Below are 23,853 nucleotides of genomic sequence, written 5' to 3' on the forward strand. Positions count from 1 at the left end.
TGGGTTGATTATGAGCTAAGCGAATACCATTAAGTAGATTGTAAAATGGAATTGTCGAAAATCCTGGATAAAACAGCATGATGCTTATTATTCTAATTAATCCAAATTTGATCACAAGACTATTATTTTGCAAAGAAACGCAATTACTACCCCTAATTAAATGGGGATGTTCTTATGTGGAAAAAACAAACAAACAAACAACAAAAAAAAAAACAACTATGTACTGGCATAACCAGAGCCTGAAATTTAAAAAAAAGAAAAAAAGCTCCTTTTTACTGTCATAATTATTATTATACCAATTTAAAACAAATTAGAAGGTGGTTTTTGAAATTTCATACTCTTTTACTTACATGAAACCCAACATTGTGCAGGCTGCTAATTTTTCATGCTGGGAAGTGAGTGTATTTTATCAGGTGGCAGCCATTGACTTTACTCTAACTAAATCTTGCCAGCTGGACCCCAGCTGTTCCAGAACTACGGAGAAGAGCAATTCCCTGAAAAAAAAAAAAATAATAAAAAGTGGGTCTTGTTCAAAAGAAGGGTCTTTCTTTGGGAATGATGGCTCATTCATTTGTATTTCTTAAACTTTTCTGGGTTTAGTCCTTGATCTAGGAACAGACTGGAGTGCATACTGAAATCCTACTCCTAACTAGGAAGACATTTTAATGCATATGACATCTTTTCCCAGGATATACAGGCAGCGTGCTCAGCTCAGTAGCTGAACCATCGATTTCTCCAGTAGAGAGTGGGCATGGCAGTCAGTGCGAGAAGGGATGCTGGAGCATCGTTTCCCTTCATGCAACTTAGACATGTGCTTAAATTTAAACACATGCTTCACTGACCTTTCTGCACAGGGATGTTTTCCTGACTCTGGCCGTTAATTACAAGCATATTTTTGGTGACTGTTTATGTTTCTAATGTGAGTGAGTGCCTTTGCTTTGCAGACGTAACTTCTTCAAAGCACAGCAAAACGACACAAGGATGATATTTGTAAATACCAGCTCCTCCAGCAGAAGAGGAGGCCAGGCCATTGCAAAGGCACTTATTTTGGTAGAAAGAACATGTCCTATTTGCAGGGTTTTAAAAATCTAATTCACCTCAATGACTGTGGGTAAGATAGCTCCTTATGAAACAGTGCACATTTAACGGTGCACGCATGAAATGATCAAACTGATTTATACAGGGCAATTTCATTTAAAGGATGGCAGTTTGAGCCAACTAAAACCTGTCCTGAATTAATTGACCGTTGGAGGTATTCATATGCAAATTTTGCAGCTTCTAGATCCAAGCAGTTAAGGTGTTCAAGAGCTATTGACTCCTGGAAACAGATGGAAAACACTGCTTTTATTCTTAGAGGATTTAAGAAAATCCATAACAGTTTGGGCTAACAACAAGCACAAGATGGACTGCAGCAGCGAAGGCAACAGCCCACCCACCATAAACTATCCAAATCAAGCACGGTGTACTCTCTATTTGCAGAGGTTTCATAGCACCACAACCATTTTTTACTGCAAAGCTGAAGCAGTTATTTATAAATTATTGCTGTGGTGACACTGCAGTAAACTGCACCATTTTTGGATTAACCCCTTATACATCAGCATGCAAAGCCACTGAAGCTGTAGGGATATTTTGAATGATTTCAGAGGGGTTGAAACCCTGTCTAATCCCTGCTTTAAATTTCCTTTAACGTGGTATTAATTAGAGGGCTGCACTGGAAAGGAATCTCTGCTTTTCCTGGTGATTACACTGAGCAATAGCGAGTCATTTCCCTTTCCAGGAATATCTGTGAACTTGGTTGAAGTAAAAGACTTATGCATAGCAGGTGTTGCTTTTAAAATAATGTGGCTTTTAAAATAATGTCGCTAACTAAAAGCTTGAAAGGACAGACTCTGTTTTTCTTCTCTTCCCTACCCCAGGTGGAAAAAATGTCATTTTTTTCCATGATGGCTCAGGAAACCAAGAGCAGGTTTTCATCCTGGGCAGGGTCCATCTGTCTGTCTGTGGATGGCTCATCCTCCAACTCGCCCAAAGATCCCTTCCTAACCAGTGAGCAGACATGGGTGCTGCCATGGCACTGTGCATCTTTTTCAGGAAAATTCATCAAAAGTAGGTCATCTGCCCATAAAGCGCCTGTGCCGATGTGCCCACTGCTAGGGCTCCACGTCCCGTTGTATGGCAGTCCTGCATTTCCGTGTCAGCGGTACTGTGATTATGTATACGGTGATTAAACAGCTGGCAGGGAGGCTTTGTCTTGTGGTTAAGCCCTAGACTGGAGGGTCAAGTTGGTGTCTGCACCACATGCAGGTCCTGTGACCTCAGGAAAGCCTTTTAAAACCTCTGTCTCAATTTTCCCACTGTGAGCATTATTTTTATTTTATTTACCTCGCTGGGGTATGCTGTGCATATTCTTTAAGCAGATGGCATTATTGCAATGCAAATATTGTTGAAGGATCCTTATGAATACGAATCTCATCACAGCTGTTTGAACTTCATCTCTTCTCTGTGGTGGGCTGACTCCAAAATAAAGTGTAGTTATTGCCCTTATTAAGCATTGCACCCTAAGTGCTTTTTGTCTGGCACTGAATAAAAAGGCTTAGCAAGATGTAAACAGCAGCAGGATTTTTTTTTTTTCCCAGAGAGCCACATTCAAAGCAAACAATGATGCACTGAAATTTTAAGAAGAGTTTGTTTGTACTCCAGCTTAGGTGATGGCAGGGGGAATGGCTTTGCTTAGACAAAACTAAGACTCAAAAATACCTTAAAGCCCATGAGCCATTGCAGATGATATCTCTTGGTACTTCTGACAAGATCCCAGTGACCAGAGGTTTGGAGTGGACCTGCCAAAACTTTCCTTAAAATGAGTTTTTCCAGGAAGCCTGGAAGGCTTTTAAACTCAAAATTCAATTTGAAAGTATTTAGGCCTTTAAATGAACAAGGGAAAATCAAAAGTGACCAAGGGAAGCAGAAGAGGAGGGGGGGAAAAAAAGACAAAATGGAAGGGTTTGTGTGCACTTCCCTTCCCTGCCCACACTGGTCCTGCAGGGTCATGCTTGCTGCCAGCTGTCTCAGTGGCTTTGACAGCAGCATGAAATTTGGCTCAGTCCCTACAGTATCCTGGCAGTCCCTCTGCCCCAGAGGCCTGGTGGCATTCCTCATCCCTTGTGTGCCCTCACACCTTCACTCTCCAGCCTCTGCCCTGTGGGGTCACTCCCTCCTGGTTCTCCCATCCCTACTTGTGCAGCTAACGTAGGGCTGGGACCCAGCAATGCAAGCGCATGCTCCTCACAGCAGCTCCTGCTCCAGCACTGCTGCACTCATTTTCCATGCTCTTCAGCTCTGCACCCAGAAGTGCAGGACATTCCTTCGGGACTTCCTTTAAAAACAGCTTTTTTTTTTTTTTTTTCTTTTCTTTTAATTCTTGTATGCTGTGACTTCAATAGCAATAGAGCATAAACATGTCTTGGCAGGTCTTCAACTAATCTAAGTAGCCAGAGCTCTACTGACATTGGCAGAGATGGAGAAGCCACCACGTCTGAAGACAAACACTAGAGGCTCCATCCTGCTGACACAGAAGACAATGGCAAACCTCCCGCTGGCTTCATAAGAATGTCAGAAGATCTGACATTTAATGCAATATCTGGAGAAGCTTGCTCATGTGGACTCTGGAGAATTTACAATAACATACGTTTCATTCTTTCCTATGTGTGTCCAAATGTGAGGTCACTTGTTCAGTTACCCACATTCGTGAAGCGCTTAGTGGGCAATGAGGGGAAAACAAAAGAGCGTTCGCATTTGCTTGTAGCACTGGATTTTTTCCCCAAAGCTAACACAATGGCACTGGGACATTTTGCTCTCAAGAAAATGTACCAAGCCAACAGGAAAAAAAAAATAAAAGTGGCCCCAAACTGAATGGCTGTAAAATGTTATTGAAAGGATTCATAATGGGCTCCAAGGGGTTTTATTGAATGGCTTTAGGAAAGCTTAATTCTTTAAAATCATTTTTGAGGTGAACATGTATTTAATTATATTTCAATGGTGTTTAAAGGCCTCCTGTTATTAGCATTGTTCAGTGAAAAGCAGCTGGCTTTTTTTTTTTTTTTTCAAATGTACCTCTTAACTCACATCTTTTCCTGCAATTTGCTTCTGAGACAGAAACTGCGTTTTAATGCTGATTGCTATTTCCACGAATCTCAGGCAGGTAAAGGAAGAATTATGAGAATAATTTTATTTTGATGACCTATTAGCTTGCTATAAAGCTTCAAATGAAAGCGAGTACAAAATGGTGCAATTAGTCTGCATAAAATCTGCAGGCTGTCCTTCCAGGCTCTCCAGATGCTGTGCGGCAGATCTGATGTCAGCAGGATGTCCGTGCAGACCCATTTGAAGACGAGGTGCCTGAAGCAAGCTGGGAAGATGCAGGGATGAGGGATGCCGCAGAGAGAACCACATCGAGGTGGTTCACTTCTCTCTTTGATAGCCAAATTCGAGGGGGGGGGGGGGGTGGTGGTCAGCTCTCTCCCTCTGACCTCTCTTCCCAGTAGTGCCACATCTTGGCTCCATTTCTGTGCTGTCACACCATATCTGTGGGCTTGCACAGTGTGCAAATGTGATTCTTGGTGTATTAAATGGAGGAGAGTTGCATGGGGAAGCACCGCTAAAGACCCAAGAGGAGTCATTAATTCCTGCCTAAGAGCAGGCTTTCCTGCCTGTCAGCCTTCCTTTCTCTTGGTGAAAGCAAAACCTCTCCATTTTGTTCTTGCCTTACATGCTAACCAGTCCTGTGGCTGGGCTACCACCACTTCCAGTGGAAACAGAGTGGCCTGCAGGGGTCACATACCTAGAGTCTCACTGTATGAATATAAAGGGATTACTTGTCATTTATTACCTAGGATCCCTTTAGGCCAGGACACAGCTGGGTTGTCTCAGCTATGCGCCATAAGAAGGTTGCCATAGCAAGCCCTTTGGCTAAATCTATGAATGCACAGCATACTTGTCTGGCTTTTGTAAGGAGGATTAGCATGTCTAATTGGGAAACTTTACCTGTTGTTTAGTCTCAGGCTGCAGTGGCAGAGTCACTCCAGCATATGCTTGACTTCTAGTATCCATGTCTAAAGAAAGCTGGCTATTGCAAAACCCTTCTGCAGGAGGTTCCCTTGTGCAAAGAAGCAGCCTAGTTCCGTACAGGAATTGTCAGAAGATTGTATCCCAACCTCAAGCACGCTGCTGCCTTGGCTCAGCGTCTCTGCCCAGTTTAGCAGAGACCTCTGACCCCGTTGATTTTCCACTGTGACTGCCAAAGCAGTCTGGAGTGGAATATTTTGCAAACGTTTTGTGACGATTTGAACTTTTTGTGAGAACAGCAACTAGTACTTTTTCTTTGGATTAATGACCACTCTGCTTGCTGTATTTTTACTGCTAATGTAACCAGTTCCTTTGAAGTTCTATGCATTTGCAGAACATGTGTATTGCTTATTATTGCCCCTGCCAAGAGGCAATTGCAATGTATATCAGATAAGGTACAACACAATGAGGACAGAGTGAACAATGCAAAGTTAAAATTATACAGCATAAAATTTTAGCTGCTGCTTTAGTCATAAGGTTTTTGTCAGTTTATACAGTTTGTCATGCTAGCCAAGAAATGGAAATAGAGTTCACAAGACAAGTCGAAAGAAGCACGCTCTGAGGAATGGAACAAAAAGCAATTTTTAACATAGCTTTAATCTTCATCCTATTGTTCATTTGTGGCTAGTCTGCTGCAAGTTGTAACCTACCTAGGTCCCTCATCCACCTCATTTCAAACAGCTTCAACTGTGCATTAAGACCAGTTTCTGGGATGAGAAAGTCTTTTGCCTTTATTCCTTTGACGAATATATTTTATTTTCATGCAGGTTTTGGGGCCAAACTAACTCAACCACACACAAGAGTGAGATTCCCTAGTCAAGTCCTGGGAAAACTGAAGAGAAATCTGATACTTATACCTTTCTCTCAGGCTGTCTTCTTCCCAGGCTGTTGAAGACTTTCCTTTGTCTCTGGCAGATACATTTTCTGTTCCTCTGGCATCAAGAAATGTCTCTCAACCTCCATGTTATTAGGGCAGTGTGGGGCAGGGCAGTTACCATGTTAGTATGGCAGTACTAGCAAAGCATCCTGGTTTTGACAGTTATATCTGCCTGGATGTGCTACATTAAGAAATGAATGAGTTTCTTTCCCTGTTCCCAGTGCAAGAGTCAGTTGTTAACCACATGCAATGAAAGTCTTGCCTGCCCTTAGAAGTTCTTATTGTGTTTTTTTTTTCTTTTCTTTTCTTTTCCTTTTTTTTTTTTTTTTAATCTTCTTAGCATTTCAAAAGTTCTTTTGATTTACTAGCGAATACAATGGTCTTTTATTTGCCTACACCTTGATTATAATGGAGTTCACTGGAGTGTTTAAAGGATCCCTCCCCAGGGCATTTGTCATTCCTCTGCTTGAGACAATGTTTGCACAAGTTCCCTTTCATCCTCTTTCCCATTATCTGTGATTTCTGCAACATTGTGAGATCTCTTGCACAAGACCATTTCTGGTACAAAAGCGCCATGCATCATTTTGAAAGGCATTCCTTGTCATCTCCTACTTGTTCTCTCATCTTTGGGAAAGGCTCCTGGCATTTTTCCTGGAAGCCATACAACCTCCTGCAGGGCTGGTGCCGGGGCATCAGCCTGACATCAGTCTGTGGCCCTTTGTCCACGGCTCTGCCGAGTGCACACACACCTGCTCTCTTTGCAGGTGTGCTTAACAGCACCACTGAAACTTTTCTACAGCCAGCTTTGTTGACTGGCATACTTTCACAGAGTTCAGGGTTCATTGCTTTAAAGCAGTTATTGGAGTCAGGGCACAAGTGTGTCAGAGCCTGAGGATCTGCCTGGATCACTCTTTGGTCCCCTGCACTTCACAGTCTGGAGATCTCCCTTGCGGAGTTGATGCAACATGAGTTTAACATCCTCCTGTTGTGTGTTACCTTTTTTTTTTTTTTTTTCCAATTACATGCAGATGCCGTGGGCAGTGCTATCCCCTCATGTCCCAAAGAGGCTGTGGGGATGCTGAGTGGCATGCCCCCAGCAGGAGGGGACTGCCTGGGGGGCCGTGAGCTGGATCCACGCAGCAGGACCACGGCTCTTGCTGGACAGGCAGGGCTTGGCAGAGTAGCGCTGCTTCACTAGCAGCCAAGTTTCCTGCTGCTCAGAAAGGACAATTATTTGTGATTACATTTGTAGTGAGAAGGCTGAAGTCTCCAGAAACAAAACTGGCTCCACACATTACTGAACCTGGGTGTGCTGTGGAGGGGAACTCTGGTCCCCTGCAGAACTGAGGACCTTTGGGCTTCGAGATGCTCCTCTGCCTATTAACCCAGCAGAATCCTGGGCTCTGCAGTTCAACGAGGAGGGGAAAACTGTCTTTTAATATCTGGGTATCATTCATGCACTGTATGAAGAGAGTTTTCATAGTAAATAGATTGCACATCTATTAAGCATTTTCTTCACTTTCTTGATAGCATAGGTCTCTATTTCCTCTCCCCTGCAACCTCTTTCCATACCACTGTGAAGCAGAGAATATTTCCGGTCTGTTTTAGAAGTTTCCTGATTTCAGCTAGTATGTGAATGTGTGTTGTTTACACACTGCCATTTCAGTGTGGATTTCTTGTGGTGGTTTTCTGCACTTAAAGTAAGTATTTGGCACCTCAGTCAGAGGCTGTTCCCAGGATACGGCCAGGGGTGCTCCATGGTCAGGGAGATCTCCAATGCCAAGCCCTGTGAGTAAGATGCTTGAGATGCTTGATGCTATCTATCGTGAAATCTCACACTTAATATGGTACGGTTTGCATGTAAAACAAAGCTGTTTAGTTTATTGAAAGAGGAAAAAGAAAAGACACTCACAACTCTACTCAGGCCTGGCCTATTGTGCTGTGCAGCAGCAGGCTGGCCCTGAATCTGCTTTGACATTTACTGCGGTGTGGGGCTGCTCTGCTGCAGGCTGCTCCCTCACCTTGTGGAGGACTATCATGGCACAGCCCAGCATATGGCACCCTACTGCTGCCCCATCACAGAATACAACACCTTCCAAAGGGCTCACGGCGGGGTCCTGCTGTTGGCATCATCTGAGCTGGCCGCAATGGGAAAGCATTAGAGAGGATGGGAAGCCAGCCGGGTGTTTTAACATCAAGTCCTGAGACCCATTCTACTTGAAAACGACACTTGGCTGAGCTGGCAGTGGAGCTGTGCTACCATGTTTCATGCCATCCACAGGTCTACTTAAAGCTGGTGATAAACACTCAGTAAATAAGAAAATCCCTCAAAAGCAACAGAGGTTTTGGGAATACCAGGCCCTTCCTCTTACACAGTCTACTAAAAAGAGATAACAAGGAAAACCAAACATTCTACTTTATAGGTGGTAGGGTACAAGTCAAATGTACAGGAAGAGAATTTCTTAGTGTTGATGAAATAGTAAAGCACTACCATAAATTTAGCAGCTCTCGAGGCAGGCATTATGGGTAACAGGCATTTTATGTTTTCATGTATCTTTTATTTAAATGCCATGTTGTCTTTCCTTTATGTGTTCTCTTCATATATTTATTCTAGTTTGAAAATAGTGATTTTGTTATAAAGGACTCTAAGAGTTTTTTTTCTTTTTTTTTTTTCTTTTTTTTTCTTTTTTTTTCTTTTTTTTTTTCTTTTTTTAAGGCATTTGGGGTCCATGCAGGTGTAAGGACTGAACTTTACCACAGTATGAAGTTGTTAGATGTGTGCTTGTGGTTCTGGCCTTTAGAGGAATAAAGCGAAAGCCACAAAATTTTAATCTTCATCTTTATATTCATAGGATCAAAGTATCAGATTGGTCATAAAATTACATTTTAGGCCAACCACTGAAGAAGCAAGTAAGAAGTACAGGTTTTAGTAAAATATTGCTACTATGTAAAGGGAAACCTCTAGGTTTACTTCTATATAGCTTTTATTTCTATGAAAATTCCAGAAATGGCTGGTGATTTTGAGTTTCAAACATTCTTCATTAGTAACTTGAAATATTTTTAAAGAAATCTTGATGTTTTAGGTGCTGTTGGACAACTGCCTCCTAAAAAACAGAGATTTCATAAGTGTTTTGTGTTGTGGTGAACACACTAAATCTTTAGTTCCCTTTTAAAATCTAATCCAATGGAAAGAAAATAATCTCTGACTTGGTTCTGTTTTCTTATATTACCAATGGGCCAGATACTGTTCTGTGTTGAAATGCCTATGCATCTTTTCTCACTATAATCAACTCCTAATTTTGCCAGAATTATCTGCAAGAAATCAGCATAATTTACAAAAATGCATTTTTTGTTTGTTTGTTTTTTATCCCTGGCTCAGTATGCACCAGTTTTGTTCTCTTGCCATCTTTTCTTCCCCAGTTGGTGTTCCAGAAGTGTAGCTAAGGTGCTTGTAAGAATTTTTTCATTTATCAGTCATTTATTCCATTGCTTTCCTCCCTCTCCTGACCCCAATGAGTTCCTTACTTCATACTTTTGTTTTGAAAAATTGCTTTCTGCACAGTAAGACCAACTTCCTCTGATTTGTATTTCTGTGGAGACTATATCAGCATGATTCAAGCAAACAATTGCATCAAAATAAAAGCTCCGTCTTATCTTCTACAGTCCAGCTGCTGACCAAAGATTGATGAATCCTTTACAGGCCTTTGAAGCCACCAGTTGGAATTCCTTTTCTATCAATGGCAAATTGGTTATTTCAGTTGCTGTTTGATGGTAGCAGTATTATTTTGGGGAACATTTAGTCCATCCTCCTGGTGCACATATGTTAACTTTATTGTGGTATTCTGAGACAGGCAGAAGTGCTTGAAATCAATTACACTGGGAAACCAAAGTGGCAGACAGAAATCTACATTACATTTAGAAAATATCTCCCTATGTCCCCTTTTCTCTCTAAAAAGCAGCTCACAGGCTTTATTGTTTGTATCCTTTCAGGAGATGGAATGGAACAGAACAGGACAGAACAGAACAGAACGAAATGGTTCAGTCGGAGGGGACCTTCAGAGATCACCACGTCCAACTGCCTGACCCCTTCGGGGCTAACCACAAGTTACAGCACGTTACTGAGGGCGTTATCCACATGCCTCTGAGCACTGACAGACACAGGGCATCAGCCACCTCTCTGTGAAGTCTCTCCCAGCGTTTGACCACCCTCACGGTAAAGGAATTTTTCCTCATGTCCAGTCTGAACCTCCCCAGCACAGCTTTGTGCTCTTCCCTTGTGTCCTGTCATCAGCGACCAGGAGCAGAGGCCAGCACCTCCCTCTGCACGCCCCCTCCTCAGGAGGTCGCAGAGAGCCGTGAGGCCGCCTCTCGGCCTCCTCAGCTGCAGGCAGGACAAGCCCGGTGTCCTCAGCCTCTCCTCACAGGACAGGCCTTCCTGCCCTGTTACCAGCTTTGTTGCCCTTCTCGGGACACTTTCAGGTAACTTAACATACTTTTTTATTTTGTGGAGCCCAGAACTGCACACAGTGCCCAAGGTGAGGCTGCAACAACATAGCAGGAGAATCACCACGTCTGACCAGCTGGCTGTGCTGTGCTCAATGCACCCCAAAATGCGGTTTGCCCTTTTGGCAGCCAGGGCACACCCCCAGCCACTCATCTCCAAAACTGCGCCATTGCTCCGTCCCAGAATCCGAGGGTGGAGAGCAAGTGATGTGTGGGGGATCTGGGGAATGTGGCAGGCCAGGAAATTAAGTCTTTGAAAACCCAGTTGAGCATCAGAGCTATGGGACAGGCTGACTTCTCTGCACCCAGCAGGGAGTGCAAGAGCAGGCAGAAGTGTCATTTAACCAAATGGTTTTGTTGATGAAGGGCCCGAGGTAATGGTGGGAGGCAGGAGGAGCAGGGTGTCCGATGGGCTATTGTGTGCTCTTGTCCTCATCCAAGAATGTCAACCCTTGAGAGCAGGGGAGTCTAATGTTTATTAGGAGATGAGCAAGGCTAGGTGCCTTGGGAAGACATGGTTCTCCTTCAGCCGTCAGAAAGGAGAAGTGTGGAAATGACTAACCTGCCAGTGCCTGACAGCAGGGATTTAGGGAGACATTAGTTATTGTTCAGACTTGCTGTTTCTCCACAGGTACCTGTCAGACCCAGCGGACACTTCAAGCACAAAAAAAGTATTTGGCACTAGTCACTTCTTGTGAAAATGTTTTATATATTCCCTTTTCACACTCTTCCTTTGTTCTCATGAGGTTTTGTGTTAGCGAAGGTTTTCATCTTTGTTCTCTACAACAGCCAGCAGATGTGCCTGAACCCAGGCACTATGTGCAGGCTTTGCTGCCTTGACTCTGTTTTCCACGCTCCCTCTGGCTGAGGATTATGGCTGTTAATGAGGTATCTACATTTAACTATTGCAGCTAACTGCTCCAGTTCCTGCCTGCAAACTGGGTGGGTAGCTCAGTGATGTCGTGTTCCTGTGCCTGTGTTCCTATGGCCAGTGCAAATGGATGGTGTGAGCTTTTTATTGCCCACCTAGTCCTGCTGAGGCCATCTCCAAGAGGAAAGAAGGCTGGTCTGGGACATGGACTTACGCACCTGCTGCACTGCAAGGTTGGCTTCTCCCTGCGTTGCCGATGGGACTTTTTGACTTTACCTCTGTTTGACAGAATTTTTAACAGCTTACACACACTCCTTTTCCTTTGCAGGCAGCTTAAAGTATTTTTGGTCTTTTTTTTAGATTGCTGTTTTGTTGCTGCGGCTTTTAGATTTGCCAGTCCTTAAAAGACCTCATTTATTCTGCAGAACACTGAAGAAAGAAACAAAATGTAGCTCTGCCTTACAGATAGAAAGTTAAGTAGTGGTAAAGCTACTGGGGAGTAGAGGAGAGGTTCAGACTCATATATCTTCAAAAATCACTATCCTAGAAAAAAATTACTAGCTAATACTGAGAGTCCTGTCTCTCCTTTTAGCTTCCCAGTACAAGCTGCTAGAACTGCAGTTCTGTGCTCTCTTTAGCGGGAGGCCTCCATGAGCTCTGGCAATCCTGGTCTATGTCTGCCTGGGATGATGCAGGTTTCTTTTTTAAATCCAATCAAAATGCTACTCCTGGACATTGCTCCTCTGCCTGTTCTGACCAGCAAAGCAATTAAACTTCCCTTAAATTCTATCTGCTTTGCAGATTGGTTGTTTGAAGTTGCAGATAGGACCTGTGGTGTTCTGTGGGGCAGGAAGGTATTTGTTAGGTCCCTTTTGGAAAATGCAACCAGTGGTTTAAGGTCAGTTTCAGTTACAAAAGACTTTCCCTGAAAAAGGCATAAGTGATTGCATACTAAAGCCTTTTTCTCTGTTTTAACCACCTTAGTAGTGGCTCTACTTCCCCAGTGATTCCCTGAAAAATAGGCTACATCAGTTTCTCTATTATCTTCTGTCGCTTGCTTTTTTCTCCAATAATGCCATCAGTCCTGTTAAAATGAGGATATTACCTGGAAGAGTGTTCAGTCACTTTTGTTCTGGGCTGTTGCATGTTGCTCTTAAGAGAAAGCCTTAGGAGAGGCTGTTCTCCTCTTCATCCATGTTTTGCATCTCCTGCTAGCACCTCCCAGCTTTGCAAATTCGACATCTGTGACTTTGCATTGCCTGGACTTATTCGCTCTGAGGGTGGCAGGCTCGTACATGGCTGTCTCTCCTGCCTTTTGGGTTCTAAGTATTGGATATGTCAGGTCACTGTCATGATGCAGAGGAACTTAATTGATCCAAAACCTGGGAATGTATCACTACTGAATTTGTAGATCATGTAATGGCAGTGTGAGGGTTACATGCACAATTATGGTTTCTTAACATGTTCTAATATTCTTTAGCAAATAGCAATAAAAAAATCATGTTGGCAGGAGGTAAAGCAATAACTTCAGAATGAATGCATGAAACATAAAAAGTCACTACAGGTTTTCTGTGTCAAAAAATAAACTACAAAATTTACATGGACTGTGTAAATATACAAAGCAAGAACACTGCAGGCAAATGCTTACAAGACACATGTTTAGCCAATATCATTGTTTTCCAGAAGAAAAAAGAAATGCCAAATGAGAAGTCCTGGATGGTTATTTATTTTGTCAGTTGCTGTGTGTTTGTGGAACAACATTAAGTGAACAGTGTTTGTACTGGGCTGCCATTAAAGACAGGCAATGCACCCATCAGATACTGCAATAGCAGCTTTATGCATTACTTGTTAGCTAAAGTGATATTGTTATTTTTGCCTGAGATTTCAATATCCACACAGTTATCTTGTGTGCTCAGGTCAACTATTTCACCATCTATTACTTCATGGAGAGCAGCCTTGTTGCATCAATACCATAACCATTATGATCGTTACTTAGCAGTGAAATGTCAGCTCCGCTTGCCATGGCTTCACCAGATTGTTGTCCCCACTCCTTATCAGCATTCCTTATATCAGGATAGGTGTTGGGATGGAGACTTATTCCAGTCACACAGAGATATTCAGGGTAGACGTTACTCCATATTTTCCCTGCCATGCAGATTCAGTCTTTCGTGGTTGCAGGCTGACAAGATTTTATGTTTCTTTTCCTACTGAAGATGTGCCTGTAGTTCTGGAGATGTTTTAACAACATTGTGTGTTCCTTAGGGTCATCTGACCTTGATGGCAGCTGAGCAGTGCTTTCCACCAGGGTGTCCTCCAGAAATGTACATGTTCATTTGGGTGATATCATGGGCTTACAAGGAGCATCCTCCAGAAAATGAAGGGATATTATCAGTGAACTTTTGTCTGCCAATGAGCTGTAGCTCTAGGAACAGAAGAGCTGAAGAGTATGGATGTGAAGTCTGGCCTTGCTTAGGCACTGGGCAGTCCCATCAGTCTGTCCAGCAACACAAAGACTTGGGGTCGTAGCTATCAGGAGCTAAGGCAAGTGGAAAATGTCTGATGCAGTCTTGCTGAAAGAACGATGCTTTTGGCACTTCAAATTTTCATGCATTCTTCTTTAAGCTGTCTCCAAGAAGTTGCAGACTTAGAGTGTTTTATGACAGCTGATATTCAGTTTTGACTTATTGATAGGTACCTAGTGATATGAGTTTGCCTGGAAGGATTAGAGGTCTCCAAGATTGGGAGGTTTTGTCTGAGGACTGCAATTTGTATTCATTTACTTTGCCTCTTCTTGAATCTCTCAAAACAGTCGTGTCTGTTCTTGAGCCCAATCCCCTTAACATCTTGGTGCAACAGTTCTCCCTGAGCAGGAGGCAGCCTGGGAGAAGCAGGGCAGCCATCTGAGAGGATGTCCCTGCTTACAGCTTACCACAGGGAAATCACTGTCTTTGGCTCTGCAGATGCTTCAGGGTTCTGTCTGAGGGAATAAGGCTCATGTGATGGGTCTGACCATCTGCCATTCCCTCTGCAAAAGCTTCTCCCCCATTTAAAATGACAAGCAAATACAATTGCCAAACAGAAGCCTTCTACATCTTTGTCTGTGCAGCGGATGGAGGTGTTTTCCCAGGCTCCTCCTTGAACTGAACAAGGGGTCAGCTCAGCTGGGCTGCAGTAACTACTGCAAGTTCCTATTTATCTCTGTTTCTATCTCATTTTGGTGGTGGGGGTCAAGGGTAGAGGTCAGGGCAGGGAACAAACAATGAGTGAAATGAACTTCGGCTACTAGAGCAGTGAGCTCAAACCCTTCAGACCACTGGAGAAGTGGACATCAGATGGGATGAAGTGATATTGCGTCCCCCCTCTTCTGGGCAGGTGTTTTGCTGGCAATGCTGTGGCACCAGGGGACATACCTTAGGGGGGCTCTGAGCATGGGTACCAGAGTGGGTGCCTCTGGGCATCAGTGTCTCAGACCTGAGGCGGATGCTGGGTTGCCTTTGCTGGACATGATGGAGCTGTAAGACATGTGAAAACTTAAAACCCAGGGGAACATTACAGGTAAAAAAAAAAAAAAAAATGCAATCGTTGAGTTAGGTAAAGATTTGAGAATTGTGTTCTGAACTCAGTTCTGCCTAATTTCCACTCTGGGTACTTAGGTCCTTATGTGGACTTTCCTCTGTGTGCTTACATTTCTGGGGTGACTATATAAAAAAGGAAATCATGTGTCAAAGACAACCAGTGAAGCTGACTTTTCCAGCTGGGTAGCATTGCACTGTCCTGTGTGACTTCTCTCCCCTCCTCTCCCTTGCTTTTGACATTTCTTATATCACCGTTTTCCTTCCTGCAGCTATAAATGACAGAGATGGGTACTGAGGAAGAAATACCTTTTTTTTTTTTTTCCAGAGCCATAAAAATAGTTTCCTTGGTTTTATTAGCAGTGCATGGATATGAGTTCAGCCTCCTCTCCAAAATAGACAATAAGCAGGAAGTACTCAATTTGGCAATGCATTTGGGGTTAGAAACATTGTTGCTTTCAAAACATTTCACCAGAGTCATTAATTAAGTGCGAGAACAGAGAACTTCGACCAAACAAAACTAGGGGAAATTACATTTCTCTTTCCTGACCTATATAAAAAGCATTTGTGCTTAAATCATATTGAAAGCTTTAAAGGGACATCTTTCCCAGAGGAGCATGCAGAAAACATAAATGTCCTGCAATAGGATTGTTAGGATTTGGCTGTGTTTCCTCTTCTTTGCAAATGTTTAGTGAGAGTGTTTATAAGAAGCGAGTCTAAGCAAGGATAGTGCAGCTATGGAGTTTAATTTTACAAATGCAAGAGCATGAACCGGGAAATTTTCTCCTAATGATGAGGCTTGTCCTGCCCAAGAACAAAGACAAATCCATGCTATTTCTGTTCAGTCCCAGTGACTATCATGGTGATTAACTCCAACACCTTGTACAGAATTGCTGAGGAATAACTTCAGTTTCAGCAGAGCCTGAGAGACTTAGGTAAACATTATCAGAGAGCTGAAGAGTGTCAGGTATTCCCTGTCTCCATTATCGACTGTGATTTGATAACCACAGTCAGAGAGAGCATTCATTTAATGCTCTCACAGTCAGAGAGGCTTTCATTAAATGTGTTAATAGACCGTACCCGTCCAAAGAAGGGAGAAGTCTCAGCACATCTCATCTCACACCTGAGCACAGCGGTGCTGCACTCCTGGATCCACGTGCACGTGCTAGCCCGCCACGGGGTCAGCACATGCCTGCTTCACCAGGGACGGGGAACAAGCCCCATTCCTGACTCTGAGCTCTGCTGCCCTTTGCAGCAACAGGTAACTAACTACATGTGTGTGAGTGATGTAAAGCCCAAACTCCATGACAATATTCTGCCCTAAAATACTGCCTCCTCCCTTTCACTTCCAAATCTGCACTGTCTGATTGGTATTATCCTTGGGCCTGCAAGAGATGCACCTCCAGCTACCATCTGCAGTAGGCTGTCTGCCTCTGTCCCCTCTGCTTGCACACTTCTGTGGATGTGCAAGATTCATCGAAGTATGTCATCTGAGGAGCTGAATGCCTCCTTCTCTGCCCATGGCCCAGAACTGCTGCTGCTGCTGTGAGAAATGTTGCCTTTTGGGATCCGCTGCCCTACTGCTTTCTTCCATTAACCTTCTTTACTCTACTCCAGCGAGTTTTTCTTTTTTTTTTGGTCGTAGAGGGGTGATCTCCAGCTGCAGCTGCCTTTTCCACATGAGACAATTTGTTCTTTCACTGTGTTTTCATTGATTACTCATCCCTTTATACAGCCTACCTCATGAGTCACTTTGCCTACCTACCTGCAACCAGTGTGGTGTGCTCTCCATCAGTTCCTTGTTCTGCAGCAATTACCAGCATTTTATTGCTGGATTTTTCTCTCGAGGACTCTTTCTGTGCCAACATACTTCATTAATTTCTAATTTTGCAAACCACAAATTGTGACATAGCTGCAGGAGCTGGAAATAGGAATGACTACATACCCTCTCCTAGAAGTACGTATAGGGAGTTGGAAGGAAACTTGCCAGCAAGTCCCTTATAATTGCTTTCTGTGAACATTTACCCAGCCAAATTTTGCTCTCACATATATTTGTTCATTGTAAAATTGTTTAAGTGGACTCAGCGGCTGGCAGTTTGTTGTATAGATAGAGGAGAACATTTTTCAAGACGGGAACAGACTAAATTCTTCAAATCTTCTCACTACAGCCCTAGCATGGTGGCATGAGGTTCTGAACACAAACTCTATAAGGCTTTTATGTTTTATGGACTTCTGCACATTTTTTGTTTGTTTGTTTGTTTGTTTGAGAGAATAACCTAATTTTGGGTTATTTTCTCACATGAAAATCTCTTAGTGCTACTATGAGCCCTGGAAGTAAAGAAGTTGAAATCTATTGCTAGAGTGTTATGAGCAATTTTATAAATATTTGTACAAAAGATTAGTTTTGGTATTAACTCTGGGACAATGTTAACTTGACATGAAATACCTAATAGTTACAATATGTATCTGTCTTGGACTTAAGATAACTAAAATTATTGTTATTCTTTGCAAGTGGAATGCATACCAAGCAGGTCTGGGGCACAGGAACAACGATGCAGGATTAATGATAAGAACAGTGTGTGTTGCAGCCCTGAAACGGAGCTCAATATAATCTCAATTGACCTTTCTGTCTCCTCATCTGAAGCAGACCAAGGAGGATTTGTTGCTTCTGTTCTTCCCCTGGAGGTACTTTGACAATATTAGAAGAAAAAGTGCAAACTTCCTTCTGTTTTCTTGTCACTGTGATCCCAGCAGGGAAGGGTACTCTTTGTGAAAATGATGATAAGCCAATCTTCAACGATTCAGCTAATCTCTCTGGTATACCTTCCAACAAAAACGGAAGCATGTTTTGCCACTCAGACAGCACAACTCCATTCACAAGTGAGGTCAGGCCATTAAAGTCATCGGATGTAGCACATGACCACTGCCAGTCAGAGCTGAGTGCAAGTCGCCCACCTCAGGTGGAGAGCTTGGTACTACACACCCAGGGTCCAGAGTGACCTTGTCCCTCTGGGCATTGGCGTGGGTGGTCAGGGGTCTGTGATGGGGTCCAGAGAGTCTGCCTCATTTCCCCAGCCACTGGGCTTTGTGGGTAAGTTACTGATCTGAGCATTTGGGACTTGTAAATTCACAGCACCCATAGCACTCCAGGCTGTGCACTTTCCCTGGTGTGTTCTGTTGTATTAGAAATGCTGTGGTTTGTTGTTGTTGTTGTTGTTTGTTTTTATGGGGAAAAATAGGTGTTTTCTTTATGTGCGTGTGCATGTGAGTGAAAATAAAAACTGAGATCCTTTTCTGATCCTCTGCCACTCACATTGCGTGCAGCTTTTTGTTCTCATCTATTACTATTACAATAACTATTGCCATCATTTCATTACAATTCACTGTTTTTCTTGGTTCTAGTAGTTCTCAAGGATTCCAGTCTTGTGAAATGTTGTATTAAAAAAAGTGAAGAATGGTCTTCCAAAATAACCCTTACATTCAATTAAATGTCGATATGCTTTTTCTATTAATATGTACTTTCCATCCTGAAACACCATCATATAAATCAGTGCGTCAGCCAGCTGAACTAAGCTTGTGCCTTGGGATGTGATTTCCAAGTAATCCTTCTCTGTACATTCCAATCTTGATTTAATCCAGGTTTATCTCAGTTTTGCATTAGCTGATTGGGAACAGGTTTAAGTTCAAGTGGACAAAGCCACCCTTAAACTGGAGTGAGAGTGTTCATACACAGTATCACATAAATTAGCCAGAAAGGGTGCAATTTCTGTGTGTAGAAATCTTCATTGGTGTTCACCTTCACCACCCCTTCTCCTTTTTACTGAACCTATCCCTGCTCCTGTGTCTGTCTCCTTTCTGCTGTCCCAAGACTGTAGCAGAATTAAAGTGATTGGGGTCCAAAAATTCAGAGGAATCTATGTGCACTGAGAATTTTAGTTCTTTTAACATCTGATGAAGTCTCATCAGAGGGCAGTGCAGTTAATTTGTTGGGAGACTTTGCAGCTCCCTACTGTTTCTGGTACAGCAATAAATTCTTGTTTTCTTCTTCATGGGTAATCCAATGGTTGTAAGAAGTATGAAAAAAAAAAAAAGCCAAATCTTGTGGAAAACTGTCAGGATTTGGGCAATGCCAAATACAGTAATAAAGTTTGCTAAAGTAACAGTGAAAAAAGGCAATCTTTTTTTTTTTTTCTTTTTAACCTGAACTCCCAGATGATGCTGAATTATCACATTTCTTCACGAGTTTTTCTTCAAAGAAGAATTTTTCATTTCTCTCAACAGTGCTGCCAAGCAGGCAGTCTCAGTGTCGATGGGGCAACCTGCTTGCCCAGCTCCAGTGCTCAGCCAGTCCCTTCTCCTTTAGTTTAGGAAGGCTGTGAAAACAACTGTCAGTCAGCCTTGTTCACTGCCGGGGTGGGATTTTTGAACTAGTGACACAGGATCTGCAATTTATTATCAGTCTTCTGCATTTTCTTGGATATTGCACAGTGGTTGTATTTTATAACTAGGTCAAAAATATGCATGTGTAACTCAATATGCACTTGGAAATTGCCAAATAACTTAACTGGTCTGTCCAGCACAGCAGTCCGGAGCAGAGAGGCCAGCACTTCACCCTTGGAAGGAAGAGAGAGAAATAAATCCATAAAGGGCAGTTAGGAAACAGCCAGCCACCTGGGAAGATTCTGATTAACCCCTGTTACCAAACACATGGCTGATGTTACAAGAAAAGTCTTTTTTTTATTTTCCCTAATTTATATGAAATAGCTTATTATACAACATTCCCCTTATTCATGTATATTTGAATCATATTAAATTGTTGACACCAGTGATATCTTCTGCTCATGCCTTGTGTAGGTTAATTAATGCTGGGAAATCTAAGATTTCTGGCATATAATGAGAGTCATTATGTATTAATGATTGGGTAGATATTAATTACATTTAACAGCAAACATTTTTCTCAGAATCCAGTTGTGTATGTATGGTGCTAAATGCATCATGGTTGAAAATGTGCAGCAGTTCTCATTGCACTCTGTAAAAGTCAACACCAGCACTTCCTGCCCTGTAAATCTGCCCAAAGAGCTGTGTACCTGAGAAAAGGATCTGTGGCAATTTTAGGTGAACTTTTTTTGAAGGTCAGAGGACTGTTACATGCAGAAACAATGGTTACGAAATCTCTTCTGTTAACAAAAGGAAAACTGTTTTCCTTTCAGTTGCTGTGTGCAGCCTCTCAAAGACAGCTATTGCTCAGTTTGAAAGGGACCCTTCAGAAGACTAAGCATGGCCACTGCCCGCCACTGCAACCAAAGGACGTCAGGAATTACATAGGGAGTGATTTCGTTGTTGTCGATTCCTCTTTTAATATCTCATTGTTACCGTAAGTGTTGATTTCTTTTCTGAAGACTTACGAGCCCAGCACAGTTGGGCTAAGTTTGCAGAGAAAGCTATTATTAAGAGACCTTGAGGAGAAGATCAGGGCATTCTTGTATAATGTCCTCCTGAAGCAGGTAGAAAGCCCTGACACGCTTCAGTAATCAGGGAGAAGTATGTTGACAGATTTAAAATCACTTGATTGAACTGTGAAAATAATGAGTCACAGATCATGATGACCAATGCAGAACAGACTTGTAATTATTTGAACATTAGCCTGCAGTTTGAAGTCAGTTGAAGGAACTGGGTCACCCTGTTTATTTGGATAATGAAATCTTTCTGCTATCCCTTCCCCTGGCACCACCAGTGTTTGGGTGAAAGTCTGGTTTCACTGAAGCTAATGGCAGAGTCCCTGTTGATTTAGATGGAAACAAGCCTGCACACATTGGTATTTACTCTGGTTTCTTAATTCTCAATTCCTTTCTATGTGTTTTCTGAGATCTTTTCCAGCTTCTCCTTCAATCACGACCATGACCAGCCCAGCAGCTTGGTGTCCATTTTGAAACGCACTCTAAATGAACCTTTGACTTGGATAAACTTCTTTAAAAAAGAAAGGCAGACCCTGTGGCTTTCCTTGCTGGGTGAGGAGGTATCCCTTTGGCGTGAGCCTGGTGTCAGCTTAGTCAGAGAGGGAGCTCCAAGTCTCCCCTGCTGCTGCTGGCTAACACAAACCATGGCTGGTTGGAAAAGCCTCTTTCTTGGCAGTACATGTCCCATCTGTAGATTGCAGAGTGGGGCATTTATTTGCATTAATTCACCTTACGGTGACGTTATGGTGCTGCTGTTTCAAGAGATGGTCCTTTCTTACCCTAGTTATCATTGTCTCTTTTCTTTGCACTGTGTTTGTACCACAAACATGTGCACAGGAGGTGGCTGGCATGTACAGCTGGTTGATGTGACAGACCACTTGGTCCCTACCAAGCATTGATCTATGTTGGGAAGCTTGCAGCTGCGCAGAACTGAGGTCTACTGGCTGGCAGGTCATAGTATCTCCTGAGTTTTCTCTGCTAATCTTTGGCCAGTGCATGCTGCAGGTCTGGGTTTGCCTTAAGTGGGATAAGGCAATGAAAAAACTTTTCCTCATCAGTCAGAGTTTTGCACGTGCAACTGTGACTGTAATTGCTCTACTGAGCTGAAGTACTGAACTGTGGTCTTTAAATACCCAAAAACCGAAAACCATCTACATTGGGAAATACCCGACACCTGTGAATTAATTGCTATGGACTGAAATTTATTTAGTGTCACTCTGAAGGTAATGTCACAGGTTTACATTACTTAAACTTCTGGGAACATACTGATTTCACAGCCGCAATGCTACTTAAACCCTTTCAGATAATGCTTCTCATTTAAAAAAATGTGAAACTAACCCTGAAATGCCCCGGGCAGCCTGGTTCATCACATTTCTGTGCAGGTGTTCTTGCAACAGGTGCCCTCTTCATAGCTTGGGTACCTAAATGCTTTCAGGGAAATTTGGTGTTTTTCATTACCTTTAGGTAATCAATACTGCTGCCGTCACATGCACTTTTTCAGGCATTTCCAGCAGAGGGTCTTTGCCATCAAATAGATCTGTGTATTCTCTGAAAGGGGAACATAGATCCCCCTAAGTGGCTTCATTATGAAAGAAATTTTTCACTAAAACTTTTAATTTCCTTTCTACATACCTACAGGCCAAAATAAACACACACACACACATACCTTCTATCCTTATAGACAGGTAGGAACAGCCTGGAGGTTTCAAAGAAGAGGCATAGCCCTGCAACAAAATAAAAAAAAAAGAGAAAAATCCCAGGAGCGTAGAACACTGCAAATTGCAATATCTGTGTTTATTAGTTTTCATATCTTTCCCTTTCTTTTAAAAGTAGAGTTTAGAATTAAACATGTCTGTTACAAATGTAAAATTATCAAATGTATTTCACCTTAAAATGTTACCACATTATTTAAAATTTCTAGATAAATGGTTAGAGACTATAATTTCCTTAATATCTGTGGAAAAGTTTTTAAGCTGTTTAAAACACAGGTGGGAAAAGCAGTATGGAGATAACTCATGTGTTTCCCTTTATCCTCTGGTGCCCTCCCCCTTCCTCTTGTTTTGTCCCCTCCTCAGCTCTCAAACTCTGATTCTCCGTCCCTTTTCTTGCAGCTAAGCTGGGTCAGCCCAGGGCTGAGTAAGAAATAAGAAATAAAATAAACAAATAAATAATCAGGTAAAAGATCATTTGTATAAACATCTGGCACTTTAAATTTAGAGGAAAAAATGCAGAAATGAGAAACATTGTCTGTCTATACCTTATCTTATGACTTTACTTTGTATACCTGACCTAGGGACAGCTATTGTATGATCTTGTTTTGAAGTTTACTCCATTTATTGCTAGCTTGATAAAACTGTGAATCTCTCTTAGTCCCCAGTGTCAAATATTAATCTGAAAGACCCATTCCCTTATGGTGCTGTCACTTGCAAAGCCCTTTCTGTGCCCCTCACATTCACACTGCTCCTGTGAAGCACACGTTTCTGCTGTTATGGATTTTATTTGTATTTTTTGAAGTTTTCCAGACTGGCCTGGAGAGAGCTGTGCTTTGATCATGGTCCTGCTGTGCATGGACTGTGCACACCTAGCTGAGGAGAGGGCTCCTGAAGTGCCGTGCTGCTGCTGCTTCTTGTTGGTCTAGCTGCAAAATGAGGGGAGAGGGAAGGGGGAAAATTCACTTGGAGCTGGTCTGCAGATGTTTGTTGCCCATGAATATAAATCAAAAGCTGACAGTAAATTCATGTCAGGTGAAACAAACATTTTCCTTTGCCTCAGCAGGAAATATTTATTTTCCTTTATCCATTTAAGAGCATAAAGCTTTGATAAACCCCTAAACAAAGCACTTCTGTGAAACCAAACAAGCTCATTTGGAAGATGTTGAAATTAAACATTTACCATTCAAGAATTAATTATCTGAGCCAAAACAATTAAATGAATTCAATCTATATGTTTCTGAACATTTTGCAGAATATGAATACATATTTATACCCTCCTATCAGAAGTCCCTCCTTCTCTTCTTTGGCTTAATGTGAAGAAAATGGAAATGTTATGGTCCTCATTTTACAGATGGAAAAGCAAGGTGGATAGGGGAGTAGTCCCAAGTCCTTTCTTCTCTCCTTCCTCTGTATTCATGCTGGTTCTTCACCTGGTTTGTAGCTGTAGTTCTGACTTTTGTGAAACTTTCAGGGTGCAGTTTGTACAGGTGACAGGGTGCCCTGCATGGCTGGGACATGCCCAGCACCACCAACACCACTGTTGCAAAGTAGCCATCCAGGACAGGGGCACCCTGCCTAGCTGCCTTGCTTCAGAGAGAACAATGTTAGCTGCTGCAGATGGCTGAGGGTCTCCTGGCCCCCTCACATCCAACCCTATGGTTTAGAGGTTAGTAAAGCAGAGGGGAACAAGCTGTAATTGACTCTGACCTTTCCCACTGCTCACATCAGACCTAAGCCCATG

General features: G+C 42.6%; 2 long non-coding RNA genes across 5 annotated transcripts in view; both read left to right on the forward strand.

The window, feature by feature from the left end:
- LOC308185749 overlaps window positions 1–10,467 on the forward strand; it is a 55,358-nt gene extending 44,891 nt beyond the window's left edge. For both annotated transcript variants that reach the window (XR_013943717.1, XR_013943718.1), the window contains one exon: window positions 9,989–10,467. This is a non-coding gene — a long non-coding RNA (uncharacterized lncRNA). The remainder of the gene's footprint in view (window positions 1–9,988) is intronic.
- A 992-nt stretch (window positions 10,468–11,459) lies between these two features.
- Window positions 11,460–23,853, forward strand: part of LOC308185750 — a 47,388-nt gene continuing 34,994 nt past the window's right edge. For all 3 annotated transcript variants that reach the window (XR_013943729.1, XR_013943730.1, XR_013943731.1), the window contains exon 1: window positions 11,460–20,318. This is a non-coding gene — a long non-coding RNA (uncharacterized lncRNA). The remainder of the gene's footprint in view (window positions 20,319–23,853) is intronic.

This window comes from Anser brachyrhynchus (genome assembly GCF_964034855.1).
Source record: "Anser brachyrhynchus genome assembly, chromosome: Z".
Lineage (NCBI taxonomy): Eukaryota > Metazoa > Chordata > Aves > Anseriformes > Anatidae > Anser > Anser brachyrhynchus.